Here is a 17,123-nt window from a genome sequence, read left to right as displayed (position 1 = left end):
CTGGAGTTAAGCCCTGGATCTACAGCTTGCCCATGTTCTAGAGCCAGTTACTTAATCTCCTCTGCAAAAGGACATAATCATTTCCCTTCGTGACAGACCGGCTGGAGGAATGCAGTTAGCTCACATCCTGCAGCTGCAGGTGACTCGAGGCTCTGCCTCAGCTTTCAAACCCAAAACCAGGAGCTCCGCAGGCAGGCAATCAGTTGCTGTGTCCGTGAGGCTCCCCTGTGGGCACCACTCCCACACCCCGCTCCCCGGGGCCCCCAAGAATTTCTCCAAGCTGCACCGCTGCAGTCTGGGGGTCTTCCTGCCCCCTCCTCCTTCCTTCTCCCCCTCCTTTCATAGACTGCAGACCCACACAGTGACCTGGGGGCCCTCTGCCCACTTCTGCTTAGCCTCCCCTTTCTCAGGACCATCCCTCCCCGCACATCTCCTGGACATTCTTCCTGGAAGATGCTACTTGCTCACGACTGGCCCACGGAGAGAAGCTGGCGAGGCGAGTCACACACCAACGCTCTTCCCTCATCAGCTGAGGGTGGCCCCGGGGTTTTTCAATCCCCGGACTTTCAGGGTTGGGCTGCCCTGCACACTGGCTGAGCAAGCTCTTATTGTACTGAAAAAAAAAAAAAATACTCTCAGGCAGAGAAGCAGAGAGAAGCAAGAACTTGTGGGCAGGAGTAGAGATTGTTCGCTGCATCTGTGGAAAACCCAGAAGTGGACCACGGGCATAGGGCTGGGCCTCAACATCATCTGTGATGAATGACATCAGAGCAGCAATTCTCAGACTTAGGGACTCGTATTTCTGGGAGTGCACAGTGGTCATGGTGGTTTGTGAAGGCCCCATGGTCAGTGCGAGGCAAGTGCTTGGAGCTTCCATTTTCTTGCAGGTTTTTGTAGGGAAGCACAATTTTTTTTTTTTTTCCGCAAATGGATACTATAGATTGAAATGCAGACCTCACACGCATTTTTAAACAACAACATGAAACTTCAAGAAAATGTCATGCTTGACACTGGCGGCCTTATGGGGCCTCCTAGTCCCCCGTCATCCAAGTGGAAAGACTGACAAGTAGAGCTGTGGGTCACTGAAGCCACTGAAGAGTTTTAGGTGAGAAAGTGCAGTGGGCAGATCCGTGGTTTGGAGGGTGAAGCTAGCAGCAGAGAGAGGTCGGGTGCCCTAGGGGTCACCGAGGGCCTGGTGTGTGCAAGACCAGCCAAAGTTCTCATTCTGGGGCGACAGGGGGGACTCCAAAAAGGAATTCTACAATGAGTGTTGAATAAGCATTTTGAGGTCCGCTCTGGACCGAGGGCTGCGAGAGAACATATAGCAGGAGAATGAGGGCTGCTGGGCACGGCGGTCACTGACCAATTCCTCAAGGTCACAACACTGGACTTGCGCTCCAAAGGACCAGCAGGAATGAGTTAGGTAAAGGTTTAGAAGAAAACGTCCCAGGGAATAGCTTGCGCAAAAGCCAGGAAGAGGGGGAGCCTGGGATGTTGGAGGAACGGGCAGGTGTGAGCCCCAATGTCACGTGGGTTGTGCCTGGGGAGGTTCTCGGGAGTGGCCCCGCCAGGCCTCCAGGCCACGTTCAGGGCTCTGGTCAGAGCAAGAAGAGCCTGCTGGCAGGTTTTGCACAGGGGAGCAAAAAATTATATTTGTAACTTTTAAAAGATCAGTTTGACTTCAGTGTGGAGAATAAGATGGAGGAAGGGCAGGAGCAGATGTGGGGAAGTTGGTCAGGAAGAGACGTACTTGTCCAGGGAGGAGATGCTGGTAGCTTAGACTAGGGCAGTAGAAGTAAATCAGTAGATGTGTGTATCAGTCAGGGTTCTCCAGAGGAACAGAAGCCATAGGAGGTTCTGCCGTGTGTGTTGTGTGTGTGTATATATGGGGGGTTGGTTTGCAGGAAGAGAATCAGTATTGTCTTGAAGACAGTTGCCTCAGGGGAGGCCATCACAGTTTCTCCAGGCAATGCAGGGTTAATCCCCTCAGACGGGGGTCAGGATGCCACGGCCTCTGGGGTGGCGAGTCCTCTTCCACTGGTAAAGATGACATTATCAGAATTCAGGAGCTTAATGTCCCCAGCCTCATCATGATCTTCCCACAGGTCCCCGTCTCAACTCAGGATCCCATTCTTCCCCAACCAATGCCCTCACTTTAACAGCAGACACCCTAGGAGGCTGGGAGTTCAACTTCCATAGTAAGTCAGCCACTTGCATTGTAAGTCAACTTGCATCACTTTGCGTAGTAAGGCAGCAGGAAGAGATCTGCATTTGACTTTCAGCCGTCTCAGCCCTGCAGCTCCAGGAGCTGAGGGTGTCGTGAGGGCACACCCTGATACTCTCAGGTCCTACATGTGGCACTGGAGCTGGGAATTCCAATCCCTGAGCTCATCCTTTTCTTTTGCCACTTTGTCCAGTGACATTAGGAGCAACCGCCTAAGGTCATTATATGCATTTCCAAAAATGGTTTCCAAATCAAAAGTATCATATACACGGTCACGCAGCATCTTGCTTCCTCCTCAACTAGGAGTATCTTGGTCACCTTACTTCTTAATCGACTAGGAGTATCCAGTGAAGATATTTTGCACATCTCCATAAACAGTTCACGTCATGGACTATCAGTGCTCACTTTACTACTGGAAATAGAGTGATTAGCATTTTTAAATCTAATCAAATTAGATAACCAATTCCAGAAACCCCACAACCAATTCAGAAAACTCATCCTTCAAATTCTGTTCCTTTACAACCACTGTCAGTACCCACATCTGTATGAGTCAGGGCTCTCCAGAGAAACAGAACCAACAGGAGAGTGTGTATGTATGAATGTATATATGTAGGTATGTATGTAAGTATGTATGATGGGGAATTGGCTCATGTGATTATGGAAGCTGAGAAGCCCCATAATCTTCCTTTGCCAGTGGTATAATTCAGCCTGAGTCCAACGTTTGGGAAACCAAGGGAGCCAGCGGTTTAGATCCCAGCCCCAGAGCAGGAGGGGATGATACAAGGTGTCCCAGCTCAGCAGTGAGGCAGGAAAAAGGGGTAAATTCCCCCCGCCTCTGCCTTTTGCTCTATTCAGGCCCGTCATGGAATGGAGGATGTCCGCTCACATTGGGAAGGGCAGTCTACTTTATAGAGTCCAATAATTCACATGCTAATTTCATACCTAGAAACAGCGTTTAATCTAGATATTCTGTGGCCAGCCAAGTGAACACACAAAATTAACCTTCACTATAAAAAGAAGTGGACAGCTTCAGGTGATATTTAAGAGTTAAACTTGGCAGGACCTAGTAAGGAATGAGAGAAGCGGACAGAGTAGGGTGAGAGATGTAAAGACTGACTCCCTCATTTTGGGCTTGAGCCACTGCATGACCGTGATAAGTAGGGCAGTGGGCGTCTGGAGAGAAATGAATTGGGGGAAGACAGTTTTAGAGTTTTGATCGTGTGCTGCTGTTTGAAGATGCTACAGACTTAGTGTATTTAAATGCTGATGGGAAACATCAACCAAAGAGGAGAAGCAGACAACGCCCAGCAGTGAAGGGATTATCAACAGACAATCCCAGAGAGAAAGGGAGGGTGGGATGCGCAGCACAGTGGAGAATCACTCTTCCCGGGCTTTTCCCATCACCTCCTTCTCCCTTCCCTTCACACCTTTAAAATCCTGTTCATCCTTCATTGCCCAGATGAAGTTAGCACCCCTTTTTCTTCTTCCCCACCCCGACCTCCTCGTCCCACTGAATGCCCAGGGGCTTTGTGGCACTCATCACTTACACCAAATGATGACCCATGTCCTCCGGATGCGCCGAACACCTGCCGGCTAGCCTGTCCATCAAGGTAGCATTTCCTTTCTTTTACTGATTCCCTCAGCACCAACCTCTGACCTAACATGAAAGATAAAGGGGATTTTTACTGCCAAAATGAACCCATACAGGAGTCAAGGTAAGGAGAAAACCTCATAGCTCCCCTGTGCACATCAGGACTCCAGCCCTCAAGCAATGCTCAGAGACAGACGGATGTCCTGCTAACAAGGTCCTCATTTCTCAGGAGGCTGGTAGGGCTGAGCTACTGGCAGTTAAGAAGACGTGCAAAACAAGAGCGCAGGACGGTGGAGCTCGGAGAGCCTGTGGCGTTGACAGCATCCCTGGCTCCTGTCTATGTTCCCCGGCCTCATCAAACGTGGCAAACTAAGATAGGAGCTAATCTCAGAAGCCATTAGAAGGCGCTAAGAACTGACGAGGTGAGAACACCATGGCGTGGGCATGTCCACCCCGCACGGACATTAATCAGTTGCTCAGTGAAAATAGCAGGGAAGAAGCTTGGCCGGAGAGAGAGTGATAACTAGCCCCAGGCAGCAAAGAGCCCTGCCCATGGCCACGCCCAGGCAATGTCCGCTGCAGGCACTTCTCACCTTCAGGTGGCTTGTTTGTCACATCTGTCTTCGGAATTCTAGGGGCAGGTTAGGAAATTGAGTTAATTAAGAAAGTCAATCTACGTAAAGTGCTTAGAATAGGGCCTGAAACACAGTAAGCATCAGTGTTAAATATAATAATGAAATAGCAACAGTAAAAACTATTAGTATCCTTGACAAGCAAGAGCTAAAGTCAGAGAAACCTGGATTTGAATAAGGCATCTTCTAGTTTCCCGGAGTTATCTACTATTAATAATAAGACATATAGACTCAGATTTTTTTTGTCTTCATTTGAAAAATGAAGTTATTCCTGCCTAGGGTGCAGGACTGCAGTGGGGACAACAGAAGATACTACTGTAAAGTCCAGCCGAGCCCTTCAGGATTTCCCAAGGGAGGAGGGGTGGGCTCTCCAAGACAAAGATGGTCTTAACAAATGCACACCCTTCACACCAGGAATCTCCCCTATAAGTCACTGCGATGGTGAATTTATGCGTCAACTTGGTTGGGCCAACGTGCCCAGATATTGGGTCAAACATAATTCTGGAGGTTTCTGTGAGGGTGTTTGTGATGAAATTAACATTTAAACCAGTGGACTTTGAGTAAAGCAGATTGCCTCTTATAATGTGAGTGGGCCTCTCCAATCAGCTGAAGGCCTGAACAGAAGACTGACCACCCCCAAGCAAGAAGGAATTCTGCAGCAAACCTGAACTGGAACATCGGCTCCTTCCTGGGGCTCCAGCCTGCTAAGCTACTCTGCAGATTTTGAACTTGCCAGCCACGTAATCTCATGAGCCAATTCCTTAAAATAAACCTAAATACACATCGTATTGATTCTGTTTCTCTAGAGAACTCTGTCTAAAACAGACACAAAACTCCCTCTGGTTGTCAGAATGATGCAGATTGAGATCCCCTACCTCCCCAACACTGCAGGACCAGCTAGAACGTCTGTCCTGATGGCTAAGGAGAAGAAAAGGAAAGGACTGCACCTCTAGTATCAGTGCTGTTTGTCTGCCTGATTCAGCTGAGCCCACACTGATGATCACAATGGCAAACCTTTCATTACCAGGACTCCAGGAAGGGAAGACCTAGAGAGAATTTATTTAGTCTTTGCAAAAGTATATGGTGCCCGTTATTGACCAGAGACTGTGCTAGAGATGGAATAATAACAACAACAATAATAATGAGTTTAATTGAATCTGAAACACAATCCATTGTAAGGCACACCATATTTTATGTTCCCAGAAGACAGAAAAAAAAAAAAAAACTTCAGATTCCAGAGATGTCAAAATGGGGAAAAAATGCATCTCAGAATGAATAAAATAGGATAATAAAGATAATAATAAGATGTCTAGGACTTGCTATGCACAGGTACTGTTCTGAGCACTTTACGTGTATTAATTCTTTTAATACAGCAAACTTACGAGATAGAATCCATTATTGTCCCATTTTATGGATGAGGACACTGAGACTCAGACAGGCTAAGTGCCCTGCCCAGGTTCACTCAGCTCCTAAGTAGCAGAGCCGCGATTTGAACCCAGGCAGACTGGCTCCAGAGTCCATGCTCTCAACAGTTCTATAAGAACCACAGTTAGGAGACAGCTCATTCCGAATCTGTCCCATTGTCCAAGGACCTGCTGAGCAGCCCACGGCCCATTCTAGAAAGTCCAGGGGCTGTCAGTCGGCTTGACTGTAAGTGACCACTCTTTAATGTACCACCAGCTTTTTTGAGAAGTTCAAATAAAATCTATCTACAGCAGTTCATGACTCTGTCATGAAGTCACTTTGTCAGATGGCAAATTTGGGGAGAGGACAGAACTCAAGGAGCCACATGTGGTTATCTGGATTTATTGAGAGGACATCACATTACTTCATCTTATCACGGCCCTCACCCATGAATTCACTAAGTAAGTAATTATCACACCAACCAGGTGCAGGACAGCTGCTAAGAACCAAAGATCCAGATGAAATGGAAGCGAATGCCCATTCCCCGCGGCCTCCCTGAAGTTGAGGACGCAAAACGAAAGACCTAACTCAGGAGGAGACGGAAGCAGAATATAAGGAAGGGCCCTGCAGGGTAATTTCTGAGATGGTTTATTCTTCTCTGATAGTTTTCTCCTGGGTATTCATGGCATCCTGGGGGCATCTCACCTCAGCAGAGAGATGACGCTGCCACTCCGGTTCCCATGGAAACCGAACTGGGACAGAAGGAACAGAAGGCTCTTCAAGGTCATCAGAGCACAGGAGAGAGGAGACAAGGACAGCAAGGAAAGGGAGCGGGAGCGCTTCCTCCCTCTCATCGCTGAAGCACGTGGCTCCATCAGCAACACGACCTTGGGGCCCCAGGCGGGGAGTTCTGGGGGAGGAGCCTGTGCGCCTCCGCCTCGCCCGCCCCCCCCACCCCCCCGCCTCGCCCGCTCCCCACCCCCCGCCGGAAGTGCAGGGGCGGCCCAGGGCCAGGCTGGGGGTGCGGGCTGCTCTTCCGGCCCCCCGGCCCAGCGCTGAGTCCGGTTTCCAGGAGACGTGCCCTGCAAGTTTGGAGATGAATGCCTGTCCCCGTGTGCCCTCCCCCTCTCCTCAGAGCCACTAAGCTTCCAGCGCCGTCTTCGTTACCAGCTTGCGGAAGATGTCCCGAGTCGAGGACTGCCACCCTGAGGATCCCCTGATCAGAAAGCCGCGTGTGGGAGGGGCCAGCTCAGGGCCAGGGCCGCGGGGACGCTGAAAGGGCTTCATCTCGCTCTCGCTGTCCTCACCGCGCGTCCCCGTGCGTGTGTCTGTCTGCTGCAGACCCTCTCCTTTCAGCCCTTCCGGGTTTAACACCCCGGCCGTGAACTTCTCCTTCCTTCCAAAAGCCTCAGGGAAAGACCTTTCTGCCTCCCAGCCGCCCAGGCTTCAGAGCAGGGCTGGCCGTTCCCTTGGAACTGTTTATCAGGTCTGTACATCCCCAGCTCTGTCCGGGCCCAGAGCTGGGGGGTGGGGGGACAGGTCACCAAACCTGAGGACCCTGCCACCAAGTCACGTGAGGCTGGGAGTCCAGCTTTCGGACTCAGAGACTGAACGACTTCAAGGGGACAGAGTCTTCTGGCAGTGACTGGCAAAGACAAGTCCACGAGGTCGCTTCTGGTTTTCATTAGGCTCCAAATTGTGCCAGGCACCTGCAGCACCACCATGGGGCTCTGGGTCTCCCAGCAGCCCAGGCCCTGCCTCCGGACCCCATTGCCTGAAGCCTGAGCATCTCTGAGCTCCCTGGGGAGACCCTGTCTGCTGAAATTGGCTTCTCCTCATTTGTCATTAGGGCCAGTACTTAAGAGGTTAAAAAAAGTGCAGGATACAAACAGAAGCGGTGGTGACAGCACTGGGGTAATAACGATTATTAATATTGTTAGGGTTGGTTTATTCCTTCTACAGTTTTCCTTGGATCACCAGGGGAGAGGTCTATCCACCCAGAGTGATATTGCAGGGCTGGGCTATACTCACGCATCTAGGCGATGCTTTTACAAACTCAAAAGCTTGGACTGGGTTTGGGGGAAGGGCGTGGGGTAGTGGGGCCCACAGCACAGTCAGCTACTAGCCTACTAGCCCTGTGACTTTAGGGATGGCAACAGCCCTCTGTTTCCACAGTGTAACTTGTGGGCTATAATGATTCTCTGAGGCCGCTTCCAGCTGTAAAATCTTATGATTCTCCGGAAAGAAATTATATTAATGATTAACATTCACTTCATCAGGGCCCAGGCTTAGAGCTGAAAGCTGCCTGCCCCGAAGCTGAACTCCCTGCACCATCTACCTGGAGACCACGTGCCAGCTGTCCAAATGGAGAGCTGTGGACTGAGCCTCTGGGAGCTGGAGGGGGGGGTGGGGGTAAGTTCAGGAGGAGGAGGAGGGGAAGGAGGGGAAGGTGGGGAAGGAGATGAGGAAGGAGGGGGAGGAGGGGGGAGGGAGGAAGAGGAGGAGGGGAGGGAGGGGAGGGGGGAGAGGAGATGGAGGAGACAGAATGACAATTTTTGTGCCCATTTCACAGGTGGGGAAAGTGAGGCTTAGAGAAGTGATAGGTGGGGCCCAGAGTCCCAGCTGGGAGGGTGGAGACACGATTTTGATGCCAGCGGTCTGGCTTCAGAGTCCACACTAAGAGGGCCTGGCCCCGCGGAGTCCCAGCGGGAAACAGATGGTACCTTCCAACACGACGACTGAGGGATGTGAGTGACAGGGGAGCCCGGGGGAAGGCGCAGTCTCTGGAGCTGGGGTCAGGGCGAGGGCAAGGTTACCTGACCCGGCGGGGCCGGAGCCCAGGCCTGTGTGCAGGACGCAGCCAGCCAGCCCGAGCTCGGGGAGGACGCCCCGCTCCCGCCGCCGCGCGCCTCTCCGGGCCGGGCGGGCGCACCCTCCGCGGGGGACCGTCCCCGGAAGCGGCCGTTCTCGGGGTCGCCGCCGCGCGGGCGTGGGGAGGGAGCGGCGGCCGCACTGCTCCCCGCTGCCGGGACACGGCCCTGAGGAGGGGACTCCCGGCGAGGCCCTCGTCCCTGACGCCGCGGCTGAAACTACGCCCGAGAGGCGGCGGGGCCCGGGGAGGAGCGAGGATGCGGGCCCCGCGGCTGAGGCCGGGACGCGGCCCAGCCCCTCCGCCCTCCCGCCGCCCGCGCCGCGCCTCCGGACCACGGCCCCCGCGCCCCCCGCGCCCCGGCCCGTGTCCTCCCCTCGGGGCGCGCGGCCCGTCCTCCCCGGGAAGAGCCTGGTGCGGAGCCGGCGCCCCGCGGACCCCGGACGAGGCGGCTCTGCCCGCGGGCGCTGAGCAAAGAGCGAGCCGACGGCGCCGGACGGAAGCGGCGGGGGGTGCGCGCTCCGGCCGGAGGCTGAGAGCAGCGGGGTCAGGCCCTGGGCCGAAGAGCACGGACGGGCAGCGCCTCGCCCCCCGGCCCCAGCCCCAGCCCGAGTCGCACGAATCTGTCCTCGCAGCCGATTTGGTGACGACCATGCGGAGTGCCTGCGTGGACCGGCTCCCAGCATCCCTCCTGCGACCTGAGCAAGTTCTTTCCCAATGTGATCAAGCAACAACCAGACGCAGAGGGAGCTGCCCAGTGAGCCACGGAGGAAAAGGTGAGAACCGCGTTCACGGCCACGGCCACGCCCGCAGGCCACGCTCTGCCCACGAGGCCCCCTCTCCCCGCCGTTTTGGGGGGACCCCAGCTCGGCAGCCACGAGACATTCACCTTCGGAAGAGCTGCTTCCAGGCCCGTGGCCACGCCCGCGGCCCCTCCTGAGGGCGAAGCGGCTGCCCTGCTCCTGCAGCGGCGCGGAGCTCCCGACTGGCCCACGTGATCTGAAGGGCAAAGAGCCGAGGTGGGGCCGCGCCTCCCTCCCTGCCTTGCAGCCTCTGGGAGCCAGGGTCTCGGGAGTTATGTCCACCGTCCCGCCTCCCTCCTAGCGTCTTGCCCCGCGTCAGCTGCAGGAGGACAGTGGCACGCGCTCCTCAGGGGCCACCTCCACCTCTAGACCCAGCTTAGGGGGTTTGCTTTCCTGTCCGGACCTGTCTGGTTCTCTAGGAGTTCCTGCTGCAAAAACCCATCTTAATTTAGGAGGAAGATGGCTCAGAACACCTGGGTGCCCTTTCCAGAAACATGACGCCTCCATGCGATGAAAAGACAGCCGCTTCTTCTGAAGAACTGGGTGTTCCTACCCCCAGCTGGCTGGTGTTTGCAGCTCACACGTGGCGTAAAAACCAGTTTTCACGTCACAACAAGCTTTATTCCCTTTCCATCTGCTGTTGGAGAAGTGAGGTAACTGAGAGCAGAAGCGGCCCCAGCTGTGCTTGTGGGGCTCAGACGGCGCACAGCTCAGAGGCAGGGCGCTGCCCAAGTCGAGTTTCAAGGGTGACGCTTCCATGGGTCGTGGGAATGCATCACCGCCCTCTTGCCTCCCGGTTCTGGACCTGCCTAGAGGGTCCTCAGTGAGGTGCCCTGGGCAGCTACTCTCGAACATCTGGGGCCTAAATATGAGATGAAACCCATTTGCCACCCCTGGTCTGTTATCACAGTGAACCTCAGGGGCTCCTGGATGGGAACCCACTCCTTGGAGGACTCAAGGGCTAATTTCGGTCAAGACCCTGAGCTGGTGTTGGAGAGGAGAGGTGACCAGCCTCTGCTCTGTCCCCGCTCCCAGGGCAGGGAGGACAGGCGGCCTCGGGCCCCCTTCACTGAGGTGGAATTAGCACACCCGTCGCAGGCAGCAGTGACCTTGGGGGCCCTGGCCCCGGACAGCAGGCCTCCTCAGGGGCACTGGCTGTGGCGGAAGGGCCTTTGGCCTGCGCGGGTTGTGGCACCAGCAGCATTAGAAGGTTCACCCACTATGAGCCAAAGCAAAAGAGCAGGGACATGGGGGCAAAGAATCACCTCCAGTGAGGCCCCCGGATCACATCCTGGGGACTCATAAAACTCCTGGGAGGGATGTGAAGGAACGGGGCTCGGGAGTGTTAAGGCGGCAGAGCTAGGAGAGCGGAGTGGGGTGGCCAGCGGGAGGATGGCCGCGGGGGAGGGCGGGGGTCGAGACCCAGGAGGTGGTGTTCTCTGCAATGGGACTTACTCTTGAGAAGATGAAACCTCAGTATCTGCAGTTCTCTCCCCGATTGGCTTCTTAGGAAAGTCCGTCATCTTCTCCGTTTTCTGTGCCTTCATACTGTGCCTTTCCTCTCCTTCCTCTGGCCAATTTCCATGGGTTCTCCAAGACAGAATAGAAAGTATTTCAAGGACAACTTTCCTAACCACCTGCCAACTGGGGTGAATGCCTCTCTCAGGGCCGCCGTGCCTTCTCAGTTCCAAAAGGCCATTCACATTGTAGTCTAAATAAGTGGATCGCTGGCGTGTGCAGTTATCAGTTTATTGAGTCTCAGCTCCAACTGCACCCTTCGGCGCCTTACTCTGTGATAACGAAACCGGGCCCTGTAAATATTTCTTCTTCGCCAGCCGGCATGAGGTTAAGCTTGCACAGGGCACTGGCCGGACATCGCAGAAGGAAGGGGCCTCTCTCCCGGGTCTGTGCTTCCTTCCTGCTTACCCAGGGCTGCCAGATGTGTGGGAGCTGAATACGCCATGGTGCTCACCTTCCAGCAAGTGTCGTTCCCAGTCCCCACCTGGGTCCCCGGCCTGCTGGCTCCCCAGGAGGGCTGGCCAGCCTTGGCCCGTGATCCCCCGCCCACCCTCCTTGGTCTCCTGCTAACCCAGTGGGGCGCTCGCAGCTTGCCGGTCCCCACCTGCGTTTCCTCGCTCTCCAACCACGGTCTGCCACCTGTGGCCCAGCTGTGGCCCAGGGCGTGCCAGTCATCTTCTCACCGTCCAGCAGGCTTCAGCCTCACCCGCTCCAAAGAAGGTTGGAATTCTAGGCTCGGGGTGGCGAGGAGGCCCCCTTGCAATCATCTACCTCACTCAGCCTTAGGATGGTCTTCAGAGCTGCTTTATTCCTTCTTCACAGCTAATCTCCTGTAAAGAGTTACTAGTAGTTTATATCAAACTTTCCTGTACAAATTACATGTGGGGATGGAACCCACGCTGATACACCTGGAGTAGTTTTGCTCCAAAAATAGGGATGGGAGGAGGAGGAGGTGCCGTTTACCTCGACTGTCATGTGACAAGGCCCGCGCCCCTGCCCAGAAGCTGTGTAAACAAGAGCCCTGCGTCCCTCCCAAGCCTTCCGAGGCCCTGCCACGGCCCCGCTGCCACGGCACTTCTCACAGATCAGGTGGCCGGCCACTGTCTGTGTCCCCACAGGCTGTGGGCACCTCTGCGTCTCACCGTGAGGGCCCCGGACCTGCAGCAACAGTACCACCTGGGAACTGGTTGGAAATGCAACTTCTCGGGCCCCATTTCTCATCTGCTGAATCAGAAACTCTGCGTTCTGTGCTGTCACGAGCCCTTCAGGTGAATCTGATGTTAGCAAAGGTTTGAGAACCACTGGTATGGAGGAACTTAACTTCTTAGGCCTCACCTGCAAATGGTAATGATTATATCTTCCTCACATAATGGTTGTGAGGATTTGATAAGATGGCACAAAGTAAGAGCACAATAATGGGGGCAACAGTATAGACATAGAGATAGAGGTACATAGATAGAGGAATGATAAAAGGCATCCAACCTTCTTCACTGCCTGCTCCGCACCCCACCTCTCCTTCCTAGAATTTGGAGGTCCTGTGAAAGTGGTCTCCTGCACACTGTTCCCCAGCTGACTAGGGGTGCAGGTCTGACCTTTCTAAACGGGCCAAGGCCAGAGAGGAAGGTGACCCAGGGCTTAGCTCCCCGGAAGCGAGTCCGGAGCCTCCCTGGAGGTGCCCGTGGGCCCTTGGCGGATGGGCTGGGCCCTCACCTGTTCTTGGCACGCTGGCCTGTGGGGGTGACCCAGGCACAACACCAGCCCCCCATTTGCAACCAGTGCCAGAGGTCAAGCGGCAACGGCCGGGTGAGCAGGGACAAGGTCGCTGCCCAGCCAGGAGCTGGGAAGTCAGCCCGCGGCGGGGCCGGGGTTCCATGTGCAGATGGTTCTCCCGTGTGCCGGGAAATCGGGGGTTTCTCCAGAAAGCTGATTCTAGCACTGCTCCCTGCCCCCTCCTCAGCTTACAACAGGCCTCTCTTAAGGTCCATGAAGGCACATGAAGAGCAGGCAGGCGGTATCCACTCAGCCTCGGGAAACTGACCGCACCGTGTTCACCCTGCAGACCGGTTCCCACCCACGCGGGCCGTCCTCAGCAGCTGCCACCCAGCCCTGGCTTCACCGTGACCTCATCTCATCCTAATTACCAGGCCCGACCGAGAGATGCAACTCAGACCCCAGGTAAAACGAGGGATGGATGGGAGGATAGCAGAAGGTGAAAGGGCAGCTTTCGCCGGGAGCGGAGCTGGCCGTTGTGTGGATCCTAATTTTGGACCAGCTTGAATGTACTTTATAGTTAGCCCGTGAAATGCCGGCTCCTATCTGGAAGGGAGACACATCTGATTCTGAATGAAGCACTACCCACTAAAGATATTATCACAGACAGAATATTAATTTTTATCCCCCATACATGTTTCCAACCTTCAGACATACAGCTCCTTTTTCTACCTCCAAATTCTTGGAACGATGCTTATATTTGGGAGCTCTTTATTCCCCGTCTTGAGGGGATTTCTCACTGACTGTGTCTTTATTACAGAGCAAGGAAAGCTGATGCGATGAACGCTCACTGGATAGAAATCCTGGGGCTCTTAATTAAACCGGATGAGACATCTTACCCTGAGAAACACTCTCATTTGCTTCTTTTTTTTTTTTTTAATTTATTTATTATTTATTTATTATTTATTTTTGGCTGTGTTGGGTCTTCGTTTCTGTGCGAGGGCTTTCTCCAGTTGCGGCAAGCGGGGGCCACTCCTCATCGCGATGCGCGGGCCTCTCACTATCGTGGCCTCTCTTGTTGCGGAGCACAGGCTCCAGATGCGCAGGCTCAGTAGTCATTTGCTTCTTAAAAATTCATTTACATCCTCTGAGAGATGTAATTTGCATTTCCCTGTCTCATTCCTGAATCAAAAGTTATAATGTTGCAGAGAATGGTTTTTGCCTAAATATGTTTTCTCTCTAGTATCGCGAAGAGTCTGTGATGGCAAGGAGTGTGGGCCTCTGCCCATGAGGGGCTCTGCCTCCATCGCTTCTCCAGCAACCTGGGAGCCACAGGTGTCAGGGAGAGAACCTCTGCCCTCCACCCAGGCTTCCCGACCTCCTCTGACACCCTTCCAAAGCAAGGCAGGAGAAGTTCTACTTAGCCACGTCTCACTAGGGAGCCGCTACTGTGGCTTAACGATCGTAGCCATGTGGGGTACATCTCTTAAACTTTGTGCTCCCAGGCAAGAAGCACACCTTTCTAAGGCTGTCCCCTCGGACAGACTTCGGCGACCGTGCTCGCTCTCAGATCGCTGCCGGACACAGGCCGGCCAAGCTCACCAGTTGGGCGCGTGAGTTGAGGGCGACTTTCTAGACTTGGACACTGTTGATGGGCGAGGCATCTGGCTTCCTTCCCTTCATCCTCTGCTCAGGAGTGTTCAGAATTTCCATTTTTATAAGAAAACCGTGACTGCAAGGTATTAGCAGTCTGAGCTATTGGCAATATGGTACTTTTCTCATTTTTGCCTGTTACAGCTTGGACGTAGCGCTCCTCTTGTTAAATCTGCAAAGTGAGAATGAGCGAGCAGCAGGCCTCTAACTCAGGCCTGATGCCCTCCTGGGCTTGACCTTGAACGCTGGGTTTTAGGACATGAATGGGAGAAGAGACATGGATGGGGTTAGAGAGGTGAGTACATGCCAGAAAGTAACACACACTCTTGCCATTCCGAGGGGTCGGGACTGTCCTGCAGAGTAGCGCTTCTCAGAATGCGACCCAGAGACCACCTGTACAGAGCAGCCTGACATGTTTGACAACAATGTTATTCTTGAGCCCCGTTCCCAGGTCTACTGACTCTGAATCTTTGTGGTGGATCCAGGACCCCACGTAGTCACAAGATGCCTGGGTAATTCTCAAGCACACTTACCTTGAAAATAATGGCACCATTGATTGAGAGGTTCATTCAAGAACCTAAGCCAAGGGATGATGTAATCAGATTGATCACTTTGGTTGCACTTTGTGGGACGTATTTTAAAAACTGGAGGCCAGACAAGTGATTATCGTAATACTCCAGGTGAGGAATGTTGAAGGTCTGAACTGAGCACCAGCGGTGGGGCTGCAGCTACATGAGGAGGTCAGCTCTGGAGTTTGCAACTTGAGTGATTGAGTCAATAAAGGATAATTAGGGGGGTTCGAAGGAAATGTAATTTGCGGAGGAAAATTCTTAGTTGCTTTAGATATGCTGAGTTTGAGGAGCCTGGGGTTACCCCGAGGGGAGCAGTCCAGGGGGAGGTTGGACGGAAGTTTGGACTCAGGAGGAAATTGTGAACAAAAGATACAGAGAGACGGGGAAGGAAATCCTTGGCGCGGATGTGATTTCTCAGGAAGAATGCGAGAGCAAAGAAAAAGCTTGAGGACAAAATGTTTAGGACTGTCAACATCAAAGGGCGAAGCAGAAGAAAAGTTGCCTGATGAATGGGGCTTAAAATTAGGGAAAGTAACTTTTTTAATGTCCATTTTATTTTTTTTTAATTTGAATACAAAGTTTTAATAAACAAGAATGTAACCACTGCTAAATTATCCATATGCTGAGTCAAGGCAAAAATGTTACTCTGATTAAAAGAACATAGATATGATAGTCCATGAAGCCAGTGGGATGAAGTTAAAAATAAGAGTTTAATGTCCATTTTAGATCAATTTAAATTTTAACAAGACGGCATGTTTGTGTAGGTAGTGATTAGGAAATACAATTCTATTTAAGTATTTACCCCAGGCTATTTAATAAATTTAATGAGATGAATGCAAGCACCAGAGTTCAATGTTGCAGGTGGGGCAGGAGGAGAGAATTGAGTTGGGTGGGAGAACAGCCATATCACCAGTGAGAGTTAAGGGGATGCGGACATAAGTGAACCCTCTTCATTAAGGCTGTGCACAAAGTAAAAATGCTTTCAGTAAAATTGCCTTCAGTAAGAAATGCCACCAGCCAGTTCTTTCAGGCATGAGTGTAAGAAAAATCAAAGAGATATTTTGGAAGGACAAAGTGGAAACTGCTTTTCTACACCTCACATGTGAGTGGAGGCAGGAAGGCTATTGGTTTAAACGTCTCTTGGCTGGGAACAAAGTGGATTTTCCCGTTTCCTTCTTTATGTGTATGTTGTTGCTAATAATTCACAAAGTATTTTCCTATTTACACCTCAATTCCCCCAAGTAAATGTTTAACCATGATTACACATTAAGAAAAATAAGAACTTACACTGAGAGTCTTACCATGCCCCAGAATTGGTTTTCAGTGCATTATTGATCTCAACCCATTCGTTCTGCACAAGCATGTTATAAACTAGGTACACTCATCCTTATTTTTTAGAAAAGTAAGCAGAGGGCTGGGGTGACTTAACCAGGGTCACCCAACTAAGACACCCACATAAAAATTCACACCCAGGCAGTCTATATCCTGCACCTGTTCCTTTGTCTATCCTTTTATACCACTTTTAGTTCATAGGTCCTAGTGACTATTAATAAATAGAAGCTGCTTAGATTACCCAGTTACTTTTGATTTTCTCAGAGGAAGCCCAAGGTAGTCAGTAACTAGGAACTGCCATGAGAGTTTATGATAAATAATCAGTGAGGCAGAATAACTCATAAATGTTCTCTCTTGCTGTTAGGCTCTATAATGTATGTACATTTCATTACATGACCCTATGCATATTTATTACTTTAGATGGTTTTCACCTGTCTGGTTTTAGCTAGATTATAAATTCTCTGAGGCAAAGTAGTACATACTCTTAATATTCAGAGCCTGGCACAGGAAAGCAGTGAAAATCCATTGATGCATTTTTAATGAACAAGTCAGGTAATGAAGGGGAGCTTGGAAGAGCTTCTTTTAGTCACACAAATATTTTTCAGTTATTTTCCAAATAGCCTGAGTTGGAAAATCTAAATCTAAAATATGTTTCAGGGCTTGGTATTTATTTCTCTTTTAGAAGATATTTTAAATACATTTTTATAACTTCAAGAGAAATGTATCCATATAGACATGACTCATTTTGAAAGGACCCTATGGAATCCATGGTATTAAGAACCTTTTTTTTTAAAGAAAAGAACAAAATTTCTTAC

General features: G+C 52.0%; 1 long non-coding RNA gene across 1 annotated transcript in view; it reads left to right on the top strand.

Annotated features, from left to right (window-relative positions):
* Positions 1–9,078: 9,078 nt before the first annotated feature.
* LOC309667632 overlaps positions 9,079–17,123 on the top strand; it is a 34,251-nt gene continuing 26,206 nt past the window's right edge. Inside the window, exons 1-4 of the long non-coding RNA XR_014267863.1 lie at positions 9,079–9,496; positions 9,976–10,176; positions 12,160–12,309; positions 13,101–13,216. This is a non-coding gene — a long non-coding RNA (uncharacterized lncRNA). The remainder of the gene's footprint in view (positions 9,497–9,975; positions 10,177–12,159; positions 12,310–13,100; positions 13,217–17,123) is intronic.

The sequence above is a fragment of the Balaenoptera physalus genome (genome assembly GCF_965194825.1).
Source record: "Balaenoptera physalus genome assembly, chromosome: 10".
NCBI lineage: Eukaryota > Metazoa > Chordata > Mammalia > Artiodactyla > Balaenopteridae > Balaenoptera > Balaenoptera physalus.
This window is presented reverse-complemented; position numbering and strand designations above follow the sequence as displayed.